We start from the raw sequence: 25,764 nt of genomic DNA on the forward strand, positions 1-25,764 counted from the left end.
ATTTAAAGGAAGCGGAGGCTTAGCCTTGGGCCTTTCATCTCAGTTGCGTTGCAACTCCTGCCATCATCATTACCTGTATCCATTGAACAGAACATAGACTTCAGGTCAATTGGTTTTCTGAAATACATTAAGTCAACCTTTGGCTGACTATTGCATCTAGTTTTAGGTTGGGCTTTTGCGGTGCAAAACGAAAGTCCTCATCTCTGTCTGTGACTAGATGCCAATACATAATGAAAACCACCTGTTTACACCTTAAATGTGCAGTCGACTCTAGAGAGAGAATACTACTATAAAGGATGTGGTCATTTCAGTATATCTGAGATGGGGAGGAAGGCATAATAAAAGATAGATTCATAAATTATGCATTTTTTGACATTTGGATACATCACAGACACTATCAATGTGCCTCTCTTCGATATTGCAGAGCATAGCTTTCAAAACTGGCTGGGTTTATTTGACAAAGTTTATATATTTCTTAACCCAGACTACCCTAGCCAATCTCATTAAAAGCTCCAAATTAGCTAACTTTCCCAAAATGTACTTAATCTAATTCAACTTTTATTCAGCAGCCTTTGGATTAGAGATATCCATGTTATTATGGCATTACAGTTGAACCTACCTGCTAATATTTCATTGAAACTGGAACTCCCACAGTGCCTTTGATTTTTAGGAGTTTGGCAGTGGTTCACAAAGTGAAAAGGTTAAAACAACCTTTATTAAGCAAGCAAACAAACTGGGGGTTTTCTGAGCTAGAGTTGGGAGGCTGGTTGATTTGCATGTAAAATACTAGCAACTATTTGACCACACTGGAATATTCTCTGAACCAAAAATAACTTATGTAGTTGGTGTGTTTAAACACATACAAAGCTCACTATGCCCTGCGGTACTATAACCATAACTGCCTTGAACAATCTTTTTTTTTATCAACTGATATATATGTGTTCTCTGTTCAGTTTCACTGTAAAAGAAATTTATTTTGGCAATCAATGGCATTCAACGTATAGGTCTAGAAGAACTGTTCAATTTCTCAAATGTTGTTCACATATATTTGCATAAATACTAATTGTGACAATAGTACAAAATTACTAATGCAATAGCAAGTGTCCAAGTGTCTCTATTTTCCAGGGACATCCCTGATTTAGAGAAGCCATCCCAGTTTCTGATTTGATCCCAGAATGTCCCGCTTTTCCTTAGGATGTCCCTATTTTCATTGGAGAAATGTTGGAGGGTATGGAGTTATCCAACCCCGAGCCGTCTGAAGGCAATCCTGTATAGGAAAGGTGTGGTTTTTTTTAATGTTTAATGTTTTGTTATGCTTTTACTACCCAGAGTGCTGGGGCAACCGAATAAGATGTGTGGGGTATAAATAGTAAAATTATCATTATGGAATGGGACGTCACTATTGTCATCAAAGAAATGTTGGAGGGTATGCAATAGTATGCAATTGGACTAGTGACTATAACAGTTAACTAAATTGGATTTGTGTGTGTGTGGCTTTTTTGTGTGTGACAGTAGCAACTGGTACATATTTTTCGTGCCAATAGCAGCCATTTTGTCATATTTCAATATGTGCCTCCCGGCACCTCACTGTTTACTCCAGAATGCACCACATGCACCCTTGACTGTTATTTGACAGTATTTGTCTCATATTCCATATTTGGATCAAGATAATCTGGCCACTCTAGTCCCTGCATTGCTAAACCTGAGAATGGATTACCCGGCCGGGGTCAGCAAACTTTTTCAGCAGGGGGCTGGTCCCCTGTCCCTCAGACCTTGTGGGGGGCAGACTATTTTTTTTGGGGGGGGGGAATGAACGAATTCCTATGCCCCTAACCCAGAGATGCATTTTAAATAGAAGGACACATTCTACTCATGTAAAAACATGCTGATTCCCGGACAATCCACGGGTCAGATTTAGAAGGCGATTGGGCCGGATCCGGCCCCCGGGCCTTAGTTTGCCTACCCATGGATTACTGCAATGAGCTGCATGTGGGGCTGTCCTGGTCATGAAGTTCCAGGTAGTGCATCTAATGTAGTGACTAGATTGCTGATGGGGGCAGATAGCCAACATCATATTTAACATTGCACTACCAGGGTTGAGGGAGAAATTCAATTCAGTTTTCATTTAAAGGCAGGCCTAACTAATGCCATGCTTTCCAAAACAATACATGGACCAAAAGCCTGCCATTTGCATTTCTCCGAATTTTGCAGTATCGTTCTCCAGCTCAAGTTTGCATGAAAATACATCTGCAAATGTACAAAAATGTGTATATTAGGGGAAATTGCATAAAATGTATACATATTAGAAGAAATTCACATTTACCGTACTTTTCCATGTATAAGTCTAGGTTTTTTTTAAATAAAAAAAATGTTGAAAGGGGGGGTAAACTTATACATGGGGGCAATCTCCCCACATTTTCTTAATTTTGAGTCCCCCCAAATATCTTATACACGTGGGTGTGCTATACACAGAAAAATACGGTATATGCTGGTGAATTTTCATGAGAACTTAAAAAAAAAAATTGCAAACTGATAAGGACATGTCTAGATCTGAACTTTTTGGGGGAAAGTGAGATTTGCCCATCGCTAAGCACTAGTTCCTAAGACTTATTAAAGCATCCAGAAAATATGGGGAACTATAGACTGCACAGTCCCAGAATCCTCTGAGCATGTTCAGCAGCAGCCAGGGACACTACATTTCATATTGGTCCCCAACTCCCTGGACTCTCCAGCACTTATCAAGTCATAATTATACCCAGAGAAAATGTAGAGCCTTCAAGTTTGCCAACCTTACTGTTTTATGAGAACAGAGGAGTGAAACAATGCTTCATAACTTTATAGATTGCCTCGTCCATAGTCTACATATGCTGCTCCAAACTTCCTTTAATGTATGACAACACAAGAGAACGGAAAGAAGGCTGCTGTTATTGTCACCCATTCACAATAAGTGCAATATATTAGCTTAAACCTGTTGTTACAAACTTCTTGAAAATCCTTTGTGTGATGAAGCACAGCAGCCACAAAAAGTGTCCTTAGACTTTGCCATCATTTTTCCTCCTGTGACTCCAGAACATGTTTGATCTTCAATTTAGGTCCCTATTTTTCTTCCCAACAGAGATTTAATGACTACCGCATGCCGGTTAACAACCTTTATGTATTGTGTTCCTTGCAATGTCACTTGTGCTGTTAAATTCCCGATGATGGCTTGAACAGCAAGCAGTAACCTTGAGTGGAAAACCTGTATTCCGTTACACACAAAATGGTGAATATGTAAGGAAAACAGAATAACAACTGGGCTGCCTGGAGTGTTTTTTTTCCAGACAAGAAAAACAATAACAATCCATAATTAGGGAGAAGGTCAGGTTCAGAGTGGGACAAGAAAAACTTATTTGAAACTTTTAGTTTTGGGGTAGAGTTCTACTTACCTTAAGTCTGAAATGAGGTGACAATATTTATTTCATCTCATTTTTGTTTTAGGTACAAAATATCAAAGCAATAGAGAGGATCTTAAAATAGATACATCTTCATCATGCAGCAAAAAAATAGTGTATGTAAGCAGTGGCGTAGCGTGGGGGGTGCAGGGGGGGGCGGCCACACCGAGCGCAACATCTGGGGGTTAGGGTTAGGGGGCGCAAATCCATGGGTTAGGGGGCGCAAATCCACGGGTTAGGGGGCGCAAATTACTTGCCTTGCCCCGGGTACTGACAACCCATGCTACGCCACTGTATGTAAGGAAGGTGCCAGATATAGCTCTGCAAAGCGGGTGTTTCAGAGCTTAGAGCTGCCACTGAGAATGGCCTCCTCTCCCAAACTTCTGAGGGTGGTGGAACTACCAAGAAGGTCCCCTCTACTGCTCTTAACATCTGAGATGGTCTGTAGGGAAGGAAGCAGTCTTTCAGATATTTGGGGCCTTAGTTATTAATAGCCATTCCATAGTTATCTTACGTTGATAAAATTAGCAAAATTTCTTGGCCATTCTCCAGATGCAAGCAGTCTGCAAAGCATGCACAATCCCAGTGTATGTTTGCTGTTATATCAGAAAACCTTATTATTATTTTTATAAAATCATACAGTGTAAGAAAACACGGAAACCATTTGAGCAAAACAAAAATCAATTAAAGAAGTACACCATCACTTCTGAAGTGTGGTTTATTTTTTGCTCAAGGACACAGATAAAAGGATTTGTAATCATATTATTATTATTATTTTAAAAAAATCCCTTTGAATGGAAGCTCCAAAATGATGGTTCTGAATTTTCTACCCTCAACCCCATCTTGCCACCCTATAATCCTAACTTTAATCGCATCTATTGTGTGCTTTCCACTTATTTCAGTCGTGGGAGTGATGAGGCATTTTGTCCTGCTTGTGATCATGAAGATTAATAACATTAAGAAAGCTGGCTGTTAATATTTGCACTCATTTAATTATTTTTCTAGAATTGTAGAAATCCCATTATAATTAGGAAAGGGCATGAGGGAATATACACCAGGGAATAATCTGCCGCTGACAACAAAATGAGTTCAGTGACCCAATTAGGTCATTTCCATTGCTAATTCCACTGATTCTGAACATTATGGGGGAAATTTCTTCAGCGACAATCTATTAAAAACAAGATCACCCTCACAGGGTGAGTATGGCCTAATATTGATTAATTTTCTCTTGCAGAAAGGCGAAGTTGTGGCATCATATCATAAAACAATTAAACACAGTGGCAGCAAACGCCTTTCTTACTGTTTCATGTCAACTGAACCAGGAAAAAAAAGTTGCAATAAAATTAGAGATGTGTTCAATTATCCATAGGAGATTCCAGGACATTATTAGCCTATTCACCCTAACACTTATCTTCAGTTGCACACAGCAGCAAGAGAAAGGATTTAGGTTACATTTTAGTAATCCTAAATCTTTTGCGTAGTGGGTTTTATCAAAAACTGGAGCACTTGTTACTATAATTTAGCTACAAAAATATACAGCGTTTTTTAACCTGACTTCAATGCAGAAAAGCAGCTTTTAAGCAGTATGAGGAAGTTTGGGTTGTCAGATGAGATTTCCAGCCTCGGTTGTGAGTTTCACTGATTTTGGGTGGATTTGTCAAATATTAACGTTGCTTAAGTCCCCAACACCGCCCTTTTCTCTTTTTCTTTTTTCTTTACAAAAATAGCATCTTAGGCTGCAGCCTTAACTACGACTGCTCAGAAGGTACTTCTTATGCAGTTCCTTGGTGCTTACTTACAGGCAAACAGAGTTAGAATTGTAGCCTAATGCATATATAAGAATTTCACACTGGTGAGAGACAGTGTGGTGTAATGGTTAATGTGTTAGGAGACCAGGCCTCCTAAGGTAACTGCCACCCAAACACTGGGATAGTTCAGTCACTAGAGTAAGGACTCAGCTACATTAGGAAGAAAAAAACCCAAAACAAACAGTGCTTTGAATGTGTTATAAAGATGCAACACCAGATGGCGATGGAGAGCAAAAGAAAAATCTTTGCGGTTTTACATAGAGCTTTCCCCCCTTTTGTTATAACAATTTATGACTTTATAGCACCCCCCCTCCCCCCGGGTGTGTAGATTCATCCCAAGAGACTCTTAATCTCAGGATCATTGGAGGTTTTTAAACAAAGGTTAGACGGCCATCTGTCAGGGATTCTGTAGCTATGATTACTGTATTGTAGGGGGTTGGAATAGAAAATCAGGGGTTAGCAAACTTTTTCAGCAGGGGGCCGGTCCACTGTCCCTCAGAACTTGTGGGGGACCAGACTTTTTTTTGTGGGGGGGAGGAACAAATTCCCATGCCCCACAAATAACCCAGAGATGCATTTTAAATAAAAGCACACATTCTACTCATGTAAAAACATGCTGATTCCTGGACCGTCCACAGGCCAGATTTAGAAGGTGATTGGGCTGGATCCAGGCCCCAGGCCTTAGTTTGCCTACCCATGGAATAGATGGATTCCTACTCAATAATTATATGACTCAGTATATGAACAAGACAGGATATTGCTGTTTTACATGTTTCCCTTTGCACTCAGCCTTTGCTGTGAGTCTTTTCAGAGATCTGAATAAGGAGCTCTGTTTTTGAAAATATATAAAAGCAGAGTAAAATTCCACAAAGGGTTCCACTTTTACATGAAAAGGAAGCGCTGTACTGCTGAGCTGAACCCACTCCCCAAACCCGCAACATGGATGCACCACTTTATGAAAACCTAACGCAGAGCCCAGCGTTTATACCAAGCACCCTGGAGCCTCTTTTCCATTTCTGTATGACGAGTCTTCTCAATTTCCTCATTTCAATGTAAATTTTGTGTGAAGCATCACTTTGTAAAACCAGGTGAAAGATCTGGTGGTTTGTTGTTTTCTTGTCACGGGGATGGTTGCAGTCTATTACTTCCCGTTCCGAAGCAAAATAACATGTTTTTTTAGGAAACTGTGCTTTCAGATTTGCCAGCTGCTCAAAAAGCATGTCAGTTCTGATACAACTCCAGGAATGCATACATGGTTTGGGGGGGAAATTTATTCCATTGTAAACAGAATGCTAAAGACAAAAATCTATGAACCTTGAGACTGTCTGTTATGCACCTGCAGCTAGGGAAGCTGACTTCAAATGTTAAGGCTGGGCTAAAATCTCCCAACCCAGTTTCATGGGTGAAAATATTCTTCCTCTGTGAAAATGGGGCCAGGGCAGTAATTTTCTAGGGATTTCCTGGAATTTTTTGGGTGGCATTAGTTGCTTGTCTGTACTTTGCATGTACTTTACATGTATTCATGAGTAATCAGGATAACCAGGGTGGCTATCTAAAGAACTTTTAACTGAGTTAAGATTAAAAAAGGATGTGTACAAAAAATGGAAAAGGGGGGAAACCACCAAAGAGGAATTCAAACAAATAGCCAGCACATGTTGACACAAAGTCAAAAAAGCTAAAGCACAGAATGATCTCAGGCTTGCTAGAGAGGTTAAAAGCAACAAAAAAGGCTTTTATGGGTATGTTCGTAGGAAAAGGAAGAACAAAGAAACAGTGGGGTCACTCAGAGGAGAAGATGGTGAAATGCAAACAGGGGACACAGAAAGGGCTGAACTCCTCAATGCCTTCTTTGCCTCAGTCTTCTCCGATAAAGAAAACAATGCCCGACCTGAAGAATTTGGAGCAAATGATTCAGCAGAGGAAACACAGCCCAGAATAACTAAGGAGATAGTACAAGAATATTTGGCTAGTTTAGATGTATTCAAGTCTCCAGGGCCAGACGAACTGCATCCAAGAGTATTAAAAGAACTGGCAGATGTGATCTCAGAACCACTGGCAGTCATCTTTGAGAATTCCTGGAGAACAGGCGAAGTCCCGGCAGACTGGAGGAGGGCAAATGTCCCTATTTTCAAAAAGGGGAAAAGAGAGGACCCAAATAATTACCACCCACTCAGTCTGACATCAATACCAGGGAAGATTCTGGAGCAGATCATTAAGCAAACAGTCTGTGAGACCTAGAAAGGAATGCTGTGATACCAATAGTTAGCATGGATTTCTGAAGAACAAGTCATGTCAGACTAACCGTTTTTTGACAGAATTACAAGCCTGGTAGATGAAGGGAACGCAGTGGATGTAGCCTACCTTGATTTCAGCAAGGCATTTGACAAGGTGCCCCATGATATTCTTGTAAAGAAGCTGGTAAAATGCGGTCTTGACTATGCTACCACTCAGTGGATTTGTAACTGGCTGACTGACCGAACCCAAAGGGTCTTCATCAATGGTTCCTCTTCATCCTGGAGAAGAGTGACTAGTGGGGTGCCACAGGGTTCTGTCTTGGGCCCGGTCTTATTCAACATCTTTATCAACGACTTGGATGATGGACTCAAGGGCATCCTGATCAAATTTGCAGATGACACCAAACTGGGAGGGGTGGCTAACACCCCAGAGGACAGGATCACACTTCAAAACGAACTTGACAGATTAGAGAACTGGGCCAAAACAAACAAGATGAACTTTAACAGGGAGAAATGTAAAGTATTGCACTTGGGCAAAAAAAATGAGAGGCACAAATACAAGATGGGTGACACCTGGCTTGAGAGCAGTACATGTGAAAAGGATCTAGGAGTCTTGGTTGACCACAAACTTGACATGAGCCAACAATGTGACGCGGCAGCTAAAAAAGCCAATGCAATTCTGGGCTGCATCAATAGGAGTATAGCATCTAGATCAAGGGAAGTAATAGTGCCACTGTATTCTGCTCTGGTCAGACCTCACCTGGAGTACTGTGTCCAGTTCTGGGCACCACATTTCAAGAAGGACACTGACAAACTGGAACGTGTCCAGAGGAGGGCAACCAGAATGGTCAAAGGCCTGGAAACAATGCCTTATGAGGAACGGCTAAGGGAGCTGGGCATGTTTAGCCTGGAGAAGAGGAGGTTAAGAGGTGATATGATAGCCATGTTCAAATATATAAAAGGATGTCATATAGTGGAGGGAGAAAGGTTGTTTTCTGCTGCTCCAGAGAAGCGGACACGGAGCAATGGATCCAAACTACAAGAAAGAAGATTCCACCTAAACATTAGGAAGAACTTCCTGACAGTAAGAGCTGTTCGACAGTGGAATTTGCTGCCAAGGAGTGTGGTGGAGTCTCCTTCTTTGGAGGTCTTTAAGCAGAGGCTTGACAACCATATGTCAGGAGTGCTCTGATGGTGTTTCCTGCTTAGCAGGGGGTTGGAATCGATGGCCCTTGTGGTCTATTCCAACTCTATGATTCTATGATTCTATGATTCTATTCTATGTAATCACTATTGCCACATTAAACTGCCATAGCTCTCTCCCCAGTTCTTGAGAACTGTTAAGGGTGTTGAGAGTTGTTAAAAGACCTCTGTTCTCCTCACAGAGCTGAATTTTCAAGAGTGGTTTCCTGGGAACTCTGGGAATTGTAGGTGTATGGTGGTGGTGGGGATTGAACGGGGTCTCCTAACAATTCTCAACATCCTTAACTCAATGCACTTTCCAGCATTCTTTGGCAGAAGCCACAATTGTTGCATCATAGTGCTTGAAATGTGTCACACAGATGGGCCTTCCAATCTAGTCTATCAATTGTGCATGGGATTAGACTGATTGCACCTATCAGTACGCATAGGTTTATCCTAGGGATGGAGGTGAATTTCATTTCATTTCACATTTTTTAAAGGAAACAGACCTAATGTCCACCTCCCAAATTAATACACAAATTGTTGTGTGATTATTCTTCAGATTTCACATGCCTCTGAATTTTGTAATCCACTTCCCATCCGAAAAAGCTTTTGGAAATGCATTTAAAATGCATTTGAAGGTAAAAATGCATGTAGAATGTGCACATTATAATACATATTTTAATGCATATTTTAATATGAATTTGTAAGTTCTTGCATTGTTGTTGGGTTTGTTTGTTTGTTTGTTTTTTAAAAATAATATGTAGAAATGTATGATGCAAAATTGATAGTGGCTGTTTTCTTATGTTTTTATATATAATGGAAACCACCTAGAGTAGCTGGGGCAACCCAGTCAGATAGGCAGAGTATAATAATAATAATAATAATAATAATAATAATAATAATAATATTGACCTTGGGAATGGTACAGCATTTCTCAATTGAATTTCCTGAAACCTATTTCCATAAAGAACAATTGAAGAGTTCCAGTGAAAATGAGCAAATTATATATTCAAAAAGGATGCCTGGAAATGATGCCACTGTATTCCTAGTTGTACTTTCTCTCCTCTCCACAGCGTTCTAACAGTCTCCTCCCTAATTATTGCTGAAGAGAAGTTACAGTAAGGATCTCTCAATTAATAGGAAACCCAGAGAATGAGTGGACTGGCTGCCAAGCAAGGCCATGTCTTCCAGAGCTTGCATTCATTAATTGGCACCACCTTTGATTTGAGCCATGTATTATCACCTCACTTCTGTCTTTCAAGCTTGCCAGAGTTTGCTAATTTAATGCCGTCATGCTGAAGTTAATTAGGATTTGATGGCATCTCAGTTGGGTAACATTGCCTGAATTCGGGGAAATCAGAAATGACATCGTACGTTAACCATAAAGTGAAATTCAGAGTTGGCGCTATCCCCAGTCTCAGCTGACAAAGGAAATGATCCAAAAAGAGGTTTGGTACCTATGCAAACCTATTTATTCAGAAATAAGCTTCACTGAAGTCAGGGACATATAGCAGTAACAAGAGGGCACAGCAGAGCATTGCAGTCTTGGGACACAACCTGATCCACTGCTAGGCCTTTATTAGGTGACCTAACAGAATACTACAATTTAAAATTAAGAATTAAAAACAAACCACAGAGCCTAGGGCTTGCCGATCGGAAGGTTGGCAGTTCGAATCCCCACGATGGGGTGAGCTCCTGTTGCTCAGTCCCTGCTCCTGTCAACCTAGCAGTTTGAAAGCACGTCAAAGTGCAAGTAGATAAATAGGTACTGCTCCAGCGGGAAGGTAAACAGCGTTTCTGTGCGCTGCTCTGGTTTGCCAGAAGCGGCTTAGTCATGCTGGCCACATGACCCAAAAGCTGTACGCTGGCTCCCTCGGCCAGTAAAGCGAGGTGAGCGCCGCAACCCCAGAGTCGTCCGCGACTCGACCTAATGGTCAGGGGTCCCTTTACCTTTACCTTTACAGTAACAGGCATAGGGCATAGCTGTCAACTTTTCCCTTTTCTTGCAAGGAATCCTATTTGGAATAAGGGAATTTCCTTTAAAAAAGGGAAAATGTTGACAGCTATGGCATAGGGTGAGCCATATATGTATGTTGCACACACATACATCACCCCAGCTTTCTATGTACATATATTTCTCAAGGTGGCTTAATAATTGAGATCACAACAATAAAATAAAACATCTAAAAACATTAGGTAAGGTAGAAAAGTTAAAGGGCCCCTGGACAGTGAAGTCCAGTCACAGGTGACCATGGGGTTGCGGCGCTCATCTCGCTTTTCATGCCGAGGGAGCTGGCATTTGTCCACGGACAGCTTTCCGGGTCATGTGACCAGTAGGACAAAACCGCTTCCGGTGCAATGGAACACTGTGACAGAAGCCAGAGCGCTCATAAATGCCGTTTACCTTCCCGCCGCAGTGGTACCTACAGTATTTATCTACTTGCACTGGCATGCTTTCGAACTGCTAGGTTGACAGGAGCTGGGACAGAGCAACAGGAGCTCATTCCGTCATGGGGATTCAAACAGCCAACCTTCTGATCAGCAAAGCCCAAGTGGCTCAGTGGTTTAGACCACAGTGCCACCCGCATCCCCCTTAAAAAAATAAATAACAGAGGTATGGCAGATCAAGAAAGAGTCTTCAACAACTTCTTTCTAGCCAGGCAAATGAAAACCCTGCCAATTTTTTTTAAAAAATAAATTTACTGGTATATTAACCTATAGTTAAGAGATGCAGAACTGAGTCATGTAATGTTGTATCATCACAGACAGAGGGGCAGCCAATAGTGTATATTTACTTTGAACAAAGATTGGGCAACGAATAGGAAAAAATTGAACTGTAGGAAAGATATTAGATGATATAATTGGTTGTCCTCCATCCCTAACTTTTTTCACTCCATCCTAATTCAGAGTGCTATGTGATAGTAGTGATCTATTCCAAAGAAAAATAGACTCGAAACAGATTAATGAAGGTTCGAGACACATTAATGAAAAGCTGTATTGCTGATGTATAGCCTAGTTACTGATTTATCTCGTCAGCTGAAGATCTTTGAGTCTTTCCGACATCTGGTAGACGATTGTCATGGTATCAATAAATGAAATAAATTCTGTCAAGTAAAACTTTTTGGACGAAAATATAGCCCGAGTTAAATGTACACTTTTCAACAGAAGCTTTGCAAAATGAGCAGGAAATATTACAAATATAATGAAAATGATGTATAGATGGTATTTGACACCATCTAAACTGGCCAAAATGTACAGGACAAGTGACAAACTATGTTGGAAATGTAAGGAACAGGAGGAGTTTTTCTATCATATGTGGTGGGCTTGCACCAAAGTTAAAGCTTATTGGGACATGATATACAATGAACAAAAAAAAAATGCTTAAAAATACATTTCTGAAAAAATCAGAGGCCTTCTTATTAGGTATTATTGGGGATGAAATCCCCAAAAAGGACCACAATTTATTCCTTTACATCACAACGGCAGCAAGAATCCTCTTATCCCAGAAATGAAAGCAACAAGAAACACCAACATTAAGTGAACGGCAGAGTAAGATGATTGAATACGCAGACCTGGCAAGATTGTCCGGGAAGATCTGAAACCAGTGAGACCAACTGTTTGAAAGAGACTGGAGTAAATTTATAATATATTTAAAAGATCATTGTAAAAATCTGGCAACGCTAACAGGATTGATTTAAAAGTTTTTGCAAATAGAATTTGTAACTTATTTACAATTGCATAGTATGTGGATTTAAGTAAGATAAAGTAAATAAGAGGAAATAGAAATTCGAAGAAGATAGGAAATGTAATAAGAAAGCTATCTAGGCGGAAGGGGTGAAGGAGTGGACTCGAGAAAGTCAGAATATATGTGAGGATAAGGAATGTTAATGTTCTTTGTATTGAAATGGAAAACTAATAAATATTATTGAAGGGGGGGGAGAGCAGGAAATATTACTAGGTTGTATCCAATGTAGTGCTTTGGAGATTGTTTCATTGGTGAAAGCATTTCTGCTTGCCTGATGGAAAGATTCCCTTTTCTTCCCCCACAAAGTGTGTTCTCCTTCATGGAGAGCACGTGTTGTGGTGGGGACCGACAGGACACTCCAAAGTTGTGGGGTGGGCTAATTGATCATGGCCACTGTTGTGATTGGGCTTCCCTTGTTATTGGGAAGAAGTTAATGTTGCCATTTGTTGATTAACAGGCAGAAATGCTAAAACTCCTTGCACGAGGCTGGGGCTTCCTCTTTTCACCAGTGCATCGGATTGCCTGTCCCCCCCCCCTCCCTAGAGTTAGGGTTGTTTGCTTTGACCTTGCTATGCCTGTCATGGGGTCATCTGGCTGATTGGCTGGGGCCATTTGGTTTTTGCCTACTGCATAGCAAATCGTCACAACTTGTAAGGTTGCGGTTAGGCATTGGTTCTATGGTTTGGTTGGTTGAGGGGCATGGATTGGCTGTGCCTGCCCCTCTAATGCTGCTGCTGCAAGGGATTCCATTAAAGGAATACTGGGGCTCACTATTGCTTTCCTCCAACCCTGTCAAGGGGCTAGGGCCACGCAAGAGCCCCTGGTTGCATTTGGGGAGGGCTGAGGGCAGGTTCCCTGCTCCGTCGCTACCCCCAAGTGTATTCCCCTTCTCTGACTTTCTCAGGCGTGTGGAATGTCAGTCTGTCCCCAATGGTGGGGGCAGATAGTCGCAACCAATGCCTAAGCAACCACTCACATTTTTGTATTTTAATAAAGTTGTGGCCAAAATTATGCCAAAAACCTTAAACAAAATTTCTGTGTGATGTGTGAGTTATTGGGGTGGCCCTGGGGACCTCGACACACAACATGTGGTTCTCATGACCTCCCAGAGCACATCTGGGGATGGTGCAGGAAGCACACAATGGGAGAAGAGGGAGTAAATCCTGTTGCACTAGCAGGAATCATTGGGTTGGCTTCCACTACTGCAACGATTTAGTTGAATATGGCCTAAGTATTCTGGCTGTGCATATACTGTACAGACTGGAACTTTCATAGAGTCCAATGCCCTGCAATGCAGAAATCTCAGCTAACGCATCCATGACAGATGGCCAACCAACCTCCACTTTAAAAACTCTCCAAGGAAGGAGAATCCACAACCTCCCCAGGGAGACTGTTCCACTTGCACCGTTGCATGTACTTTGCATGCAATTTGTCAAATGGAAAAATTCCTACACAGCCCCATTTTTTTTAATGTATTTTTTCTTTAAAAAATCCTTTACTGAAGTTCATAGATATCATACAGTATCTTAAATCCACACATACAAAGAAAAAAATAACCTTACATAAATTTACCGTTAAATATTAAATTACTCTTTCCACATATTTTCTAACTAAACTAAGATAAAGTAAATAAAATAAAATAGACTTCCCATCATTTCCCAATGTAATTAACATTTGTAATATTGAATGTACTTATAATTATTACCTTCCTATTAATATATTTTCTAATGCTTTCTTACAACGTGTCGTACCATTTCCCCTTATTTCTTAATATTTACTTTACACAAGGGTCATTCAAACGCTGTCATAGATGTTATATCAGTTACATTGTTACCCAGCCCCATCAATATTGTGGCCGACATATGTCCATACCAAGGTCGCTGTCATAACAATGCATAAAAAGAGGGTGGGTTGGCTGGGAGATCTGGCAAGGATCCCCACCCCCTACTTGCCAAGTAGAGGGTTTTGATTTGGCTGTTTAATTTTATTGGCATTCAGGGTAGGCAAGAAAGCTGAATTGAGTATTGGTAGGCACACAAAGGTGTGTTTGGGTGGAGAGCCACTTCCTAGTGTCATCTGCCTTCAGGAGCTACTTGCTGTGGTGGTCTTATAGCCTAACTGGTGTCACCTGTTGAATGGTGAAGCATGGGGGTGGCTGGCACTGGTCATGTCAGGTACAACCAGTGCTTCCATTTAAGGGAGATCAAAATTTTGCTGCCCATCATGCCAGCTTGGGTGATAGAATCTGATCTGGGGTTGGTCTTGCCTTTTTCTGCTGTCAGGAGATAATTCCTCATTGCCTGCGCAGGTTACACCTGCCCATACTTGTTTTGTCTAATTGGCATAAGTTCATTTTTGTTATGTTTAATAATAATAATAATAATAATAATAATAATAATAATAATATACTTTATTATTTATACCCTGCCCATCTGGCTGGATTTCCCCAGCCACTCTGGGTGGCTTCCAACAGAATATTAAAATAATCTATTAAACATTGAAAGCTTCCCCAAACAGGGCTACCTTCATATAACCTCCACCCAGCTCCTGTTGAGTCTTCACTTTGGCTGTGGGACAAATAAAGGAATTTATTGATTCCATTGAAATTCCCCAGATAGTTTATGTGAAGGTGAACTGCAACAATTTTAGAAGATGGCAGCTTCCTAAAAGATATCTGTGTCCTGTCCTAATTGCAAAAAATCTGTCTGAAAGCTGTGCTTTAAGATTGGTCTCTTACCTCATTTCAGGACATGCCTGAATTAGCAAATGTGATTCCAGTTCAAAATCATTGCTCTCCACTCTTGAGCAATATGCAGTCCATTAATAACACAAATGTCAGACTTCTTCGGTCTGCCACATACTATCCTCGCATCCCACTCCCAAGCAAGAATTTAATAAGCAATTAATTGCTGAAATGATGCATAGCTATCTGCAAGAACCAATTCTAGAAACTGCAAGGACTTCAATTCTATTAGAAAATAAAATGGAGTTTGTGTGCTATTTTTGAATGTGTGAGAGAGCACAGAAGTCAAGGGAATCTAGTGAGTGATGTTATTATTGTAGGGTTTCAAATAAGAGAAATGACCAAAGTTAACTTTTGCTAAACAAACTTTAGGATTTATGAATGAACCCATAGGTACAAGTCTTTCCAAAGATGGCTTCCAGCAATCTTCAAGAAAATACGATTTTGTGAGACTGGTGTTGTATTTTTTTAGCACATTTATGCAAAAGTAACTCTGAGTTCAGTGGGACTCATTCTCTAGTAATTGTGTCTGTTTGGGATAAATTCTGATTGAACTCAGGGGGACATTTGTCATACATTCAATCTACTGGGGTTATTGCCTAGTAGAAGTTATTCTGAGATTTTGTTGTTGGCATTCATCTGTGGAAGAGTGCGCCTTCAGGGCTGATGTCAAACTGTTGGAGAGTTGCAGTACTTGCTGTGGCTATAGAGAGATAATACTATATGTTCACACAAATTGAGAAATCCTTTGTATTCCAGCCACACAGCTACTGACTATCTGAGAACTTTGTTAGAAATGGGCCAAAAGTCCAAAACTTTGGCATTGCCAAAAAGGAATGGGGGTGGGGGTGGGGGGGTGGGATGCGTATTCAGGAGGCATTGTCCTCACTATGAATTGGATTCATTGGCTCTCAGTTCCATTGACATATGACCAAATTTGATTGGCAGTGTAGCAAAATGACATTATCCTGTTCACTTCAAGATATCTGATTGGTTGAGATTGTTCATGGGGTTATTCCAGCAATAAGATCATTTGATAATACTTTAAAAAAAAGCATTGGCTTGAAGAACAGCAACAGCAACAGCAACTGGTAAAGGATATAATGGTAGTGATCAGAAACTACAAAGCTGAACATTTATGCAAGTTGCTTACAGAAAACCTGCTTATTCAGCATTCAGCTTGATTCCTTTGCAGAAACCACTTTGGGTATTTATTGAACATTCATTCTGAATTGTTTGTGGGGAGATTATAGAATGTTACAGCAAACAATTGTTATTTCACACTTCAAAGTACATTTTCCCAACACTTTCTAGATCACAGAAAGCATGTTCTTTGGGGGAAAGCAGGTTTGTTGTGCAAGAGTGTTCTATCAGTTTTAGTTGTACAACCTGAATTTGGTGGTGTGTGATTTAACTGCACCTGGAAATAGCAGCAGTTTGGAATCACGCTCACTGTAGAGCAGGAGTCAGCAATCTTTTTCAGCAGGGGGCTGGTCCACTGTCCCTCAGACCTTGTGGGGGGCCAGACTATATTTTGAAGGGGGGGTGATGCAAGAGCACTGGTGGCTGCTCAGGGGCTGGCGGTGGCGATGGAGGGACGGTGTGCGGTGTGCAAAAGGGCTCCAGAGAGGGCTGCTTTAAATGGCGGCCACTCAAGCACTGCTGCTGGCGCTAACAAAGCCCAGCCCCCTTCCTCCTCTAGGCAGGGCAGGGAGAAGCCAGGAAGAGGGACAGAGGAGGCGGCGGCAGCAGCAGCGCTGTGTAAGGGAGAAGGAGGGAGAGGGAAATAACAAGTGCACCAGCGATCCACGTGGTGGTTCCCAGACCGTCCACGGGTCGGATCCAGAAGGCAATTGGGCCTGATCTGGCCCGCGGCCTTTAGTTTGCCTACCCATGCTCTAGAGTTTTGTTTGGAAATATTTATTAGGTCAATTCCTACTGAAAGCACTGGTTTCAACAAGAAGAATGAACCTGAAGGGCATTCCACCCTAGACATTATGGGTCTGGAACCTCCAAACATCCAACACAACAGATCTGCTATTGTTTATGCTAGTAATTCCCAAACTACAGTGTCGTAAGAAGACTGCCAATATGGTTCAAGAAACAATTTAAGGATTATTAAGGATTAAGTATTTATTACTTTGCCCTCTTTTCTCCAGTGTAATTTCATAAGAACCCGGTAAGTTGGCAAGGCTGAGAGGTAATGATTGGCCCACGGCCTAGTCAGCTTCATGGCAGTGGAGATTTCAACCTGGGACGCTCTAACCACTACAGGCATACCTCGGAGATATTGTGGGTTCAGTTCCAGACCACCACAAGAAAGCTAATATCACAATAAAGCATGCCTTAAAAAAACGACAACAACAACTCTAAAGTTTGTTGTTGTTGTTTTTTACTATAGTCTATTAAGCCAGCCCCACTCCCCACCTGATTTAAGGGGCAGGAGAGGGGAAACTCAACTCCAGCTCCAGACCAACCAGCTCCACTCCTGTGGCCAGAAGAGGGGGAACTTTATCCCCACTCCAAACCACAAATTAATAGAAGAAAGCAATGTCATTGGAGAGTAATACACCTCAGGCCACCTTCATAAGTGCGCAAAGAGGGTCCTGTGATTATTTCAAATGCAGCTGTGAGCACAAAGTAGCCACCCACAGATTCATTTTGAAATATACAGGCATAACTTGTTTTATTGTGCTTTGCTTTACAGTGGTACCTCGGGTTAAGAACTTAATTCATTCTGGAGGTCCGTTCCTAAACTAAAACTGTTCTTAACCTGAGGTGCCACTTTAGCTAATGGGGCCTCCCACTGCTGCCACACCGCTGCCATGCAATTTCTGTTCTCATCCTGAAGCAAAGTTCTTAACCCGAGGTACTATTTCTGGGTTAGCGCTGTTACCTGAAGCGTCTGCAACCTGAAGCGTCTGTAACCCGAGGTACCACTGTATTGCCCTTCACATCGCTTTACAAGCTGCAGGCAACCTAGCTGCTTCCTTCACTGGAGGTTTTCAAGTAGAGGTTGGACGGCCATCTACCATTAATGCTTCAGTTGAGATTCTTGCATTGTAGGGGGTTGGACTTGATTATCATCAGGGCCCCTTCCATGAGTCTATGATTCTATGACACTTGTATGGAAAAGTTTTGAGTGTATGTGTGCTGGTGAGGAACACCATCCTACTTCAGAATAAATTACATGGCAATTGTGGGAACCAGTATTTAAAAAAAAAAACCAGGCTATTGATTTCCGTGAAATATGAGGTGCTGCTGTTTTTTAGTTGGTGTAGGGATGGGAGAATATGGTGGAGATAAATCAATTTCCTTGATTTAGCTAGATCATTCAGTTATCATACAGCAGTAAAACTAAGTTAGCCAAAAGTTATATAATCTATGAAGGAAATTCCCAAGGTTAATATTTTTTCCACACACAAAAAAATGATAATTAAAACCACTAAAGGAGTTTCTCCCCTCCCCCAGCAGCAGCCTAAAAATGTAAAGTATAATCAGTCAAATATTATATATATATGCAGACATACCTCTGCTAAAGGGGAAGCTCTTAGCACAAAGCTGCGCTGTATTGATTTCCTTTTAAACAAGAAAAGGGAAGTGCCATGGGCTTAAAACTGAATACTCCAGCACAATTCTGCTTCACTGTTCAATACATGGAAATAAAGAAAGATATTAGAAGTTCTATTTCCATCTTCTGAGGCTGGATGGAAAATTAACTGATCAACAGGGAGGAAAATGAAATAAAAGTAGAACCAGATAACTTACAGTGAAAAGCAGTACGCCATATTACAAATGGCAAAATAAACTGAGTTGCTAGTTCACAATACTTGCCCTTCATTCAGGAGTTACAACCTATCTGCATATTACAGTTGAATGGATTTAACAAAATGCACAGATTGGGTGGCATCCAGAATTTATGTGCGCAGAACTTTGGTAAGGGGACTTTCCAAGCAGAGAGGATGAGGGTGAAAATTTTGCTGAAATTTGCACCCTATGAAGCCCACATTTCTGAATTCTTTAATTTGGTTCTCCAACCAAGAAATGTGTACAACAAATGCTTCAGCTAGGGCAAATTGTGTATAAAATGCATGCTAGTGAAAAGATTATATAGAAATGCATTGTGTATATTGGGCAAAAATGAATGCTAACATGCACATTTAGGAGAAATTAGCCCCAAAATGTTGGTGAATTTTCATAAGGATTTTCAAAAAAATGCACAATGCTGTGGAACTGTAGAGAACTAAAGTTAAAATGGGAAAATATGACAGAATTGCCCACCCATAGCCTGCCGTGAACAATCTCGCCTGATGACAAGACTCCACCCCTTTGAACTGTATTTATTCGTTGTATGTTAACTTCCATTGTGCTCCACACTTATGTATTATGTTTTAGATTGTTTCTTTGCAATACTGAATTTATTCATTGTTGCCTTTGTCCTATTTGTTTTGAATTTTTTACTTTTTATTTAATAGTAAGTATATGTTTGTTTTAAGCTGCTTTGCTCATTGTGGCAAATCAGCATATAATAATAGTACTGAAAGTAGTCGGGAACATGCTACCCAAAAGATCCTGGATAACATGCTGGGCAATCTGAGAGGGTGCACCAAATGTGAAAATTACCCTCCAGCATCACAATAAAAGATTATGGGCTAACTGCACGCTTTCTTTATTTTTGATTGGTTAAATGTGTGCTCCCCCCATTTAAAGGGCCTGTCTCACCAGGTACTGATGGAGCCTTTGTCATTTCCTTCTAAATAGACCCTCAAGAAACATCCAGAGCTACTGCAGTTCTCCTTACTACTCTGAGCGCTTGCTTAAGGACGTATTATTCTGCCTGCTGGTTGCCACATCTCTTTGAAAACTATTGTATTAACTTGGTCATTTCACTGCTCTTTTTCTGCCAGAAAGGTTCTCAAAATGACACTCCATTACATACCCTCCAACATGTTTCCAATGAAAATATGGACCTCCCATTCCATAATGATAATTTTACTATTTATACCCCACACATCTTACTGGGTTGCCCCAGCCAGTCACTCTGTGCAGCTACCAACATATATTAAAACATAATAAAACATTAAAAAAAACACACTTCCCTATACAGGATTGTCTTCAGACAGCTCAGGGGTCAGATAACTCCATACTGTCCAACATTTATCCAGTGAAAATAGGGACATCCTAAGGAAAAGTGGGACATTCTGGGATCAAGTCAGAAACTGAGACGGCTTCTCTAAATCAGGGAGGTCCCTGGAAAATAGGGACACTTGGAGGGTCTAACATTATGACTGCTTCTCATTTTGTTAAATTGTGGTTCCAATTACAAACAATTCAATGAGCATCATCAGTCCATGAAGATCTACAGTTTTACACATTCCGAATTGGCTGACAACAATGGGCAGAACTAAATTAGATTTTATTTCAATGTCTCCTTAGTTGTTATGGGATTAGCACATGATATAAATGTTCTGTAACCAGTATCAGACAAATGACTAGAAGAACTGGGCTAACTCTTCACAAGTTGATTGCAAACAACTTCTTCTTTCTGAGTCTTCATAGGAGACTTCATAGGAGAAGCTTTCTTCATAGGAGACTTCATAGGAGAAGCTTGGTTTTTTCCTGAGAATTTTCTGAAATTTCATAAAGATCTGGCCCTTCCAGTTGTTTCGCTGCCAGCTTAATTGTTCCCTGTTGCGGTGTGTAGGACAGTTCTGTAAAATAGTATTGCTGTCCATTTTAAAGAATTATTTCTGGTTGTTGGGTCTATAGTAGGGTTGCCACCTTTGGTCGGAGAAAATGGAACAGGTGGGGAGAAATGGGGGGGCTAAAAATTAACTTTACTTGGTGTAGAAATGACAAAAGCAATCCATTACAATGGCATGCAGGGTTTATAGTGGTTTATTCCATGGCTGCACAGCAACTCTCTTTGTACCCCCAGCTCTCTGCCAGAGCAAAATCAAGTCAATACAGACTGAGAGCAAAACTTCTCAGGGAAGTCACACAGATACTAGCACCATAGTAATGTTCAGCTAATCAGATTGACTGGAGGGCAAATTTCAGAAAGAAAGCCAAAGAAAGCAATGAAAAGGAATAAGCGAGCACTTCTAAAGAACTTGCAAATGAAGAAGAAGAAGAAGAGGAAGAAGAGGAGGAGGAGGAGGAGGAGGAGGAGGAGGAGGAGGAAGTTGCTTTTACACTGCTGAAAATATTCCTGGAGACTGAGTATTGTCACCTTCCCCATAATATTCATACCAATGCCAAATGGATATTATCATGATCTTGAAACTAAGACCAAAAAAGAAAAGTGTTGAACTGTCACAAGCTTCTCTGCACAGTGCTGTAACCAAATTGATCTGCCAGCTGCTCTTGTCTTGCCTTTTAATCTGTCTGGGAAGTAGACTTGTTTGATAGCTTATCAAGCACCAAGTGGTTAGCATTTGAAAACATTTGAGAAAGAACCTGATAAGGAAAACAGCACCTTTCCAATAGTGTCAATTAGGGAATGACATTTAGGGGTGAAAGATGCATTAAAATTTGATCTGTGCTTCAGTTAGCTATATAGTGACTGAATCGACTTTGTAGTCTGTCTCAGCTGTAGTCCACAATTTCCCCAAGTTTCTTTTTTGGAATTAAGTTTGATTAGGAAACATCAAAAACCCAGTCCTAGCTTAGGTCATATTATGCTATGGAAAACATAGCACATTGTCTTCTTATTGTTCTGTGCTTTAGGAACATTATGATATTTTTGACCACTGGCTGGGTAGATGATCTAATTAGTGCAAATACTGCTGCTAGGCCAAATGCCCAAACAAGAGGCTAATGAATAATATATTTATTGCAATTGAAGCTTACCAAAGAATTCTTTTTTAAAGGAAGAAATAAAGAAAGCCACCACTTGGTTTGGGTGCTCTAGAAGGATTATGAAACACTGAAGAGTATAAGAATTTTACAAATTTAGATTCACACTCGGGTTTTAAAAAAAGAATATGTTGCCCCCACCAAGGGGATTAAGTTGCAGGTCCAAAAGGAAGACCATCATTGAAGTATGCCTGCAGAATGTCACTATTTGCCTTGCATCTGTGGTCTCCCCCCCAAACCCCCCCCCACACACAAACACAAACACATACACACAAAAAACAACAACCTGTTTTTGAGTCGCTCAGTCCTCTCTCTGCTTCTGTGATTTGGGTATCTGAGACACTGTAGAACATGAAAGTCTGCACACTTTCTTAAAGGGAATCTAAAAATAACTGTAGGGTTGGCAGAAGCAGATGAAATTTTCAGGCAAATGATCCCCTAGAGACTTGATTAAGCCAATCAAATTGAACCCTAATCACACAAGATTTCCAGTCACACAAAGGACTGCAACAATGTTCAGCTGAACACGCTTGCCTCCCTTCTGATTTTGAAAGAAGGCCATAGTGGGGGTGTGGGCTCTATGTAAAAAAAACAACTCTCAGGCCCCTCCACCTATTTTAGAATGCTAGAATCAGGCTATTTTGCCTACTTGGCCTATTCCCTCATACCAGTCCTATTGGGATGAATATCCCTTTGTAATGTAATCCTTCCCATTTTCAGATAAAGCATGAATTCTCAAGGAAAGGCAATGCTTACAAGTGATTTCTTGTTGAACACTACTGATCTAAGTGCTATCCTAAAATTGAAAGTTATGTAAGTATGTCTTGCATTTTAACAGTTTACAGGCTTCTAACATGCTCATTAAAATAAGGTCATTGCTTGAGTTTGAAAGTCAATTAACTCAGAAGGTGGAATGAAAAGTTCATGTTAATCCACTAATGTGCATCTCAGTGGCAATTAATTCAGATCTTTGTAGTGGTTCCAAGAAAGTAATTTACTCTTCTATAGGAAACGTCTACAGATCCCCCCCCCAATACTGGGGCATTCCATTATAATGAATAAATAATTGCTGCAGATTCATTTTACAAAATTAGTATGTAAGCTTAGAATAACTCTGATCGATTTGTATCAATATTGATATTGTACCAAGCCAAGTAATGCATAAGGATCAGGTCTTTTCTTTCTTTTTTCCTATTAGATTTTGATTAAGATGCTTCGATATTTCACCTACATTTACTGGTTTTGTAAGAAAGCAGACATTATAAAGTAACCATCAGGCTTATGATTGCCAATAGTACAAAGGAACTCAAGGCATTCAACTTACTATTATGTATATTCTGATGAATTTTTGCTTTGCCATGCTTGAAAACCCCATTACCTTCCAGGCGTTGCAAGTCACCTAAGAGCTCATCAATGTATATGCCTTCAGGCTGAACATGGACCATTTATTACAAGAGTGCATGGACGCCAAGGCTCACCTTGTGTATTAAAACAAAACAACAAAACACAACTGCTGGTAACTGTTCTTTGCACATTCTGCTTCAGTCAGTTCCCATTCACTGTAATGGAGAACCTAAAAATTGCTTTTATTTCCCTTTGAGGCCAAAGTGAATGAAATTTACAGGAACATAATCCTTTCTAAAGTGGGGTAAGCCTGCCAGACTATTTTGAATAATTCAGTAGTTTGAATGGAGGAGACACCTACATTTTACACTGGCAAAAAGGGTGGTGTAAGTCAAACTCTATTTTGAAGCTTGATACTGTAAACGTATTACAGTCTGTGTGTGTGTGTGTGTGTGTGTGTGTGTGTGTGTGTATTTAGATAGATCTAGATACGATGGCTAGGTTGCATGTAGGGGCAAACTACTGCCAGCATATAACACCCTACTTGCAGGATTATCATTGGCTGCTAATTTACTACCAGGCCAAGAGCAAGGGGTTGGTACAAAGATATGTCCATATACATCTTGGGACTATACCTTATACACCTAGTAGATCACTGCAGTCTACAGTTTCTCCTGCAAGTTCCAAAGTTCTAAGAAGCTGTAGTAACTAAGAGCAGAGCTTTCAGTGTGGCTGCCCTTTTTCTGTGGAACAGCTTTCCTATTGAGATACAACAGGTGCCCCCTACCTGCACTTTCCAGAAATGATTGAAGACACTTTTTTTCCTAGGAAGCCTAGTCTCGTTTTAAATGTATTTGTTGTATTTGTGGTCAGGATAAAAACAACAACATTGCTTACATTATCTTATGTGCAAATTGCTTTGAGACAGTGGTTTAGATCAGGGGTGGCCACCTCCCAAGAGTCTGTGATCTACTCACAGAGTTAAAAACTGGCAGTGATCTACCCCCTTTTGGGGGGTGCAGGGCAAAGATGTTGAGCTTTTGTAGGGACCAAAGTTGTTGAGCTTCTTTGGGGGGAGCCAGTGATCTATCAGTGATCTACCACAGACGGCCAGTGATTTCTAAATCATATAACACACACACACACTCCAAATGTTGTTGGACTACTACTCCCATTAGCACCAGCCAGTGTCCTGGGCCAGGAGTCAGCTTCCTCTGCTGAACAGCAGCCTGAAGGGAGAGAAGGCAAAGTGACTCCACCTGCAGCTGGTCAGACATCAAGGACAGCACCAATGAGAACCAGCTGGCTTCAGCCATCTTAAATTGGGCTTTTGGCAGCAGTCAGATGCTGGAAACAATCCTGTGGTTCCCGATTCTCCCTTGCTGCTTCCTGATCTCCGTCTGGACCCTTGGTTTTGTAACCACTTAGATTCTGTGAGTCCTGGATTGTCTGACTATGTGGATTGCTGTTTGCTCAGAATGGACTGGACCTTGCATGTGGATTCAGCTTTGTGGCAAGCATTTCTCAGAGACTCTTACCTCCTGTCTGTCTGGCCTCACATTCCACCCAGCTCTGCATTCTGTTGCTCAGCAATGGGACTTGGGATAAGACTACAACAGTCAGCATGGTCAGTGGTTAGAATTGATGCAAATTGGAGTCCAATGAAGTCTGAAGGGCACAACATCGGCTACTCCTGATTATATTCAGTGCTGACTTGAGCTAACAGACCCACTTCCTCAAAAGAAGGCACCTGATTTATGTTGATCTCTCCTCTGCAATACAGTCCCATGCCACCCACTTCTCTTGAAGTTGGAAGAGTCTCTGGAATACTCTGGAATACAGCATAGAGGGGAGATTGGTGAAAATGGGGGTGCTTCTCCTTACGCCAGTGGAATAATTTCCATGAATGCAAAACCACCATTGGATCCAACGCATAATTTCTAGAACTGCATATCAAAAAACCCCCAATTTTTTAACATGCATAATTCTAAACTTACGGCATAAAGACCCTTTGCTGAATCAGCAAAGTCTTAAGTCCACAAGCCAAAAAATAAATAAAAATGGAATAAAAGCCATTCATTATGGCTCACTGCCAACGAACTAGAATCTTGGCTCCTTATGAACCTCACAGGATTATAATACTAATTGACTCTATCTTTTAAAAAAGAAAGCAGTAATTTCCATTCATTTTTAATTGCTATCCAGACTAAGTTTCCATTCAGTTGTTGCTGAGTTTTAGGTTTAAGTAACAAGGAACACTAATTTCTACTTTGGTCTGGAGGCAGGATAGGGCACCTATTTAAATCAGGAGGTTGAATGCCAAGGTGTCTCTGATTCCCTGGCTAATTACTGATGTTCAATTAACGTGTGCATACAATACAGCAGAATCTTCTTCCAAGCCTTGGGGACCTTTGGT

General features: G+C 40.8%; 2 long non-coding RNA genes across 4 annotated transcripts in view; one reads left to right on the forward strand and one right to left on the reverse strand.

Moving 5' to 3' along the window:
• LOC310707551 overlaps window positions 1–25,764 on the reverse strand; it is an 88,333-nt gene that overhangs the window by 57,640 nt on the left and 4,929 nt on the right. The gene's annotated exons all lie outside the window — the stretch shown is intronic.
• Window positions 9,077–23,470, forward strand: LOC310707615. 3 transcript variants are annotated; one of them, XR_014526618.1, is made up of 5 exons: window positions 9,077–9,123; window positions 9,218–9,296; window positions 9,732–9,776; window positions 22,725–22,817; window positions 23,390–23,470. It is a non-coding gene; the product is annotated as an uncharacterized lncRNA (long non-coding RNA). The 3 variants fall into 3 exon arrangements; XR_014526620.1 differs by lacking the exon at window positions 9,732–9,776 and having other exon boundaries at window positions 9,085–9,123; XR_014526619.1 differs by lacking the exons at window positions 22,725–22,817; window positions 23,390–23,470 and having other exon boundaries at window positions 9,732–9,894.

The sequence above is a fragment of the Podarcis liolepis genome, assembly GCF_965112155.1.
Source record: "Podarcis liolepis genome assembly, chromosome: 5".
Lineage (NCBI taxonomy): Eukaryota > Metazoa > Chordata > Lepidosauria > Squamata > Lacertidae > Podarcis > Podarcis liolepis.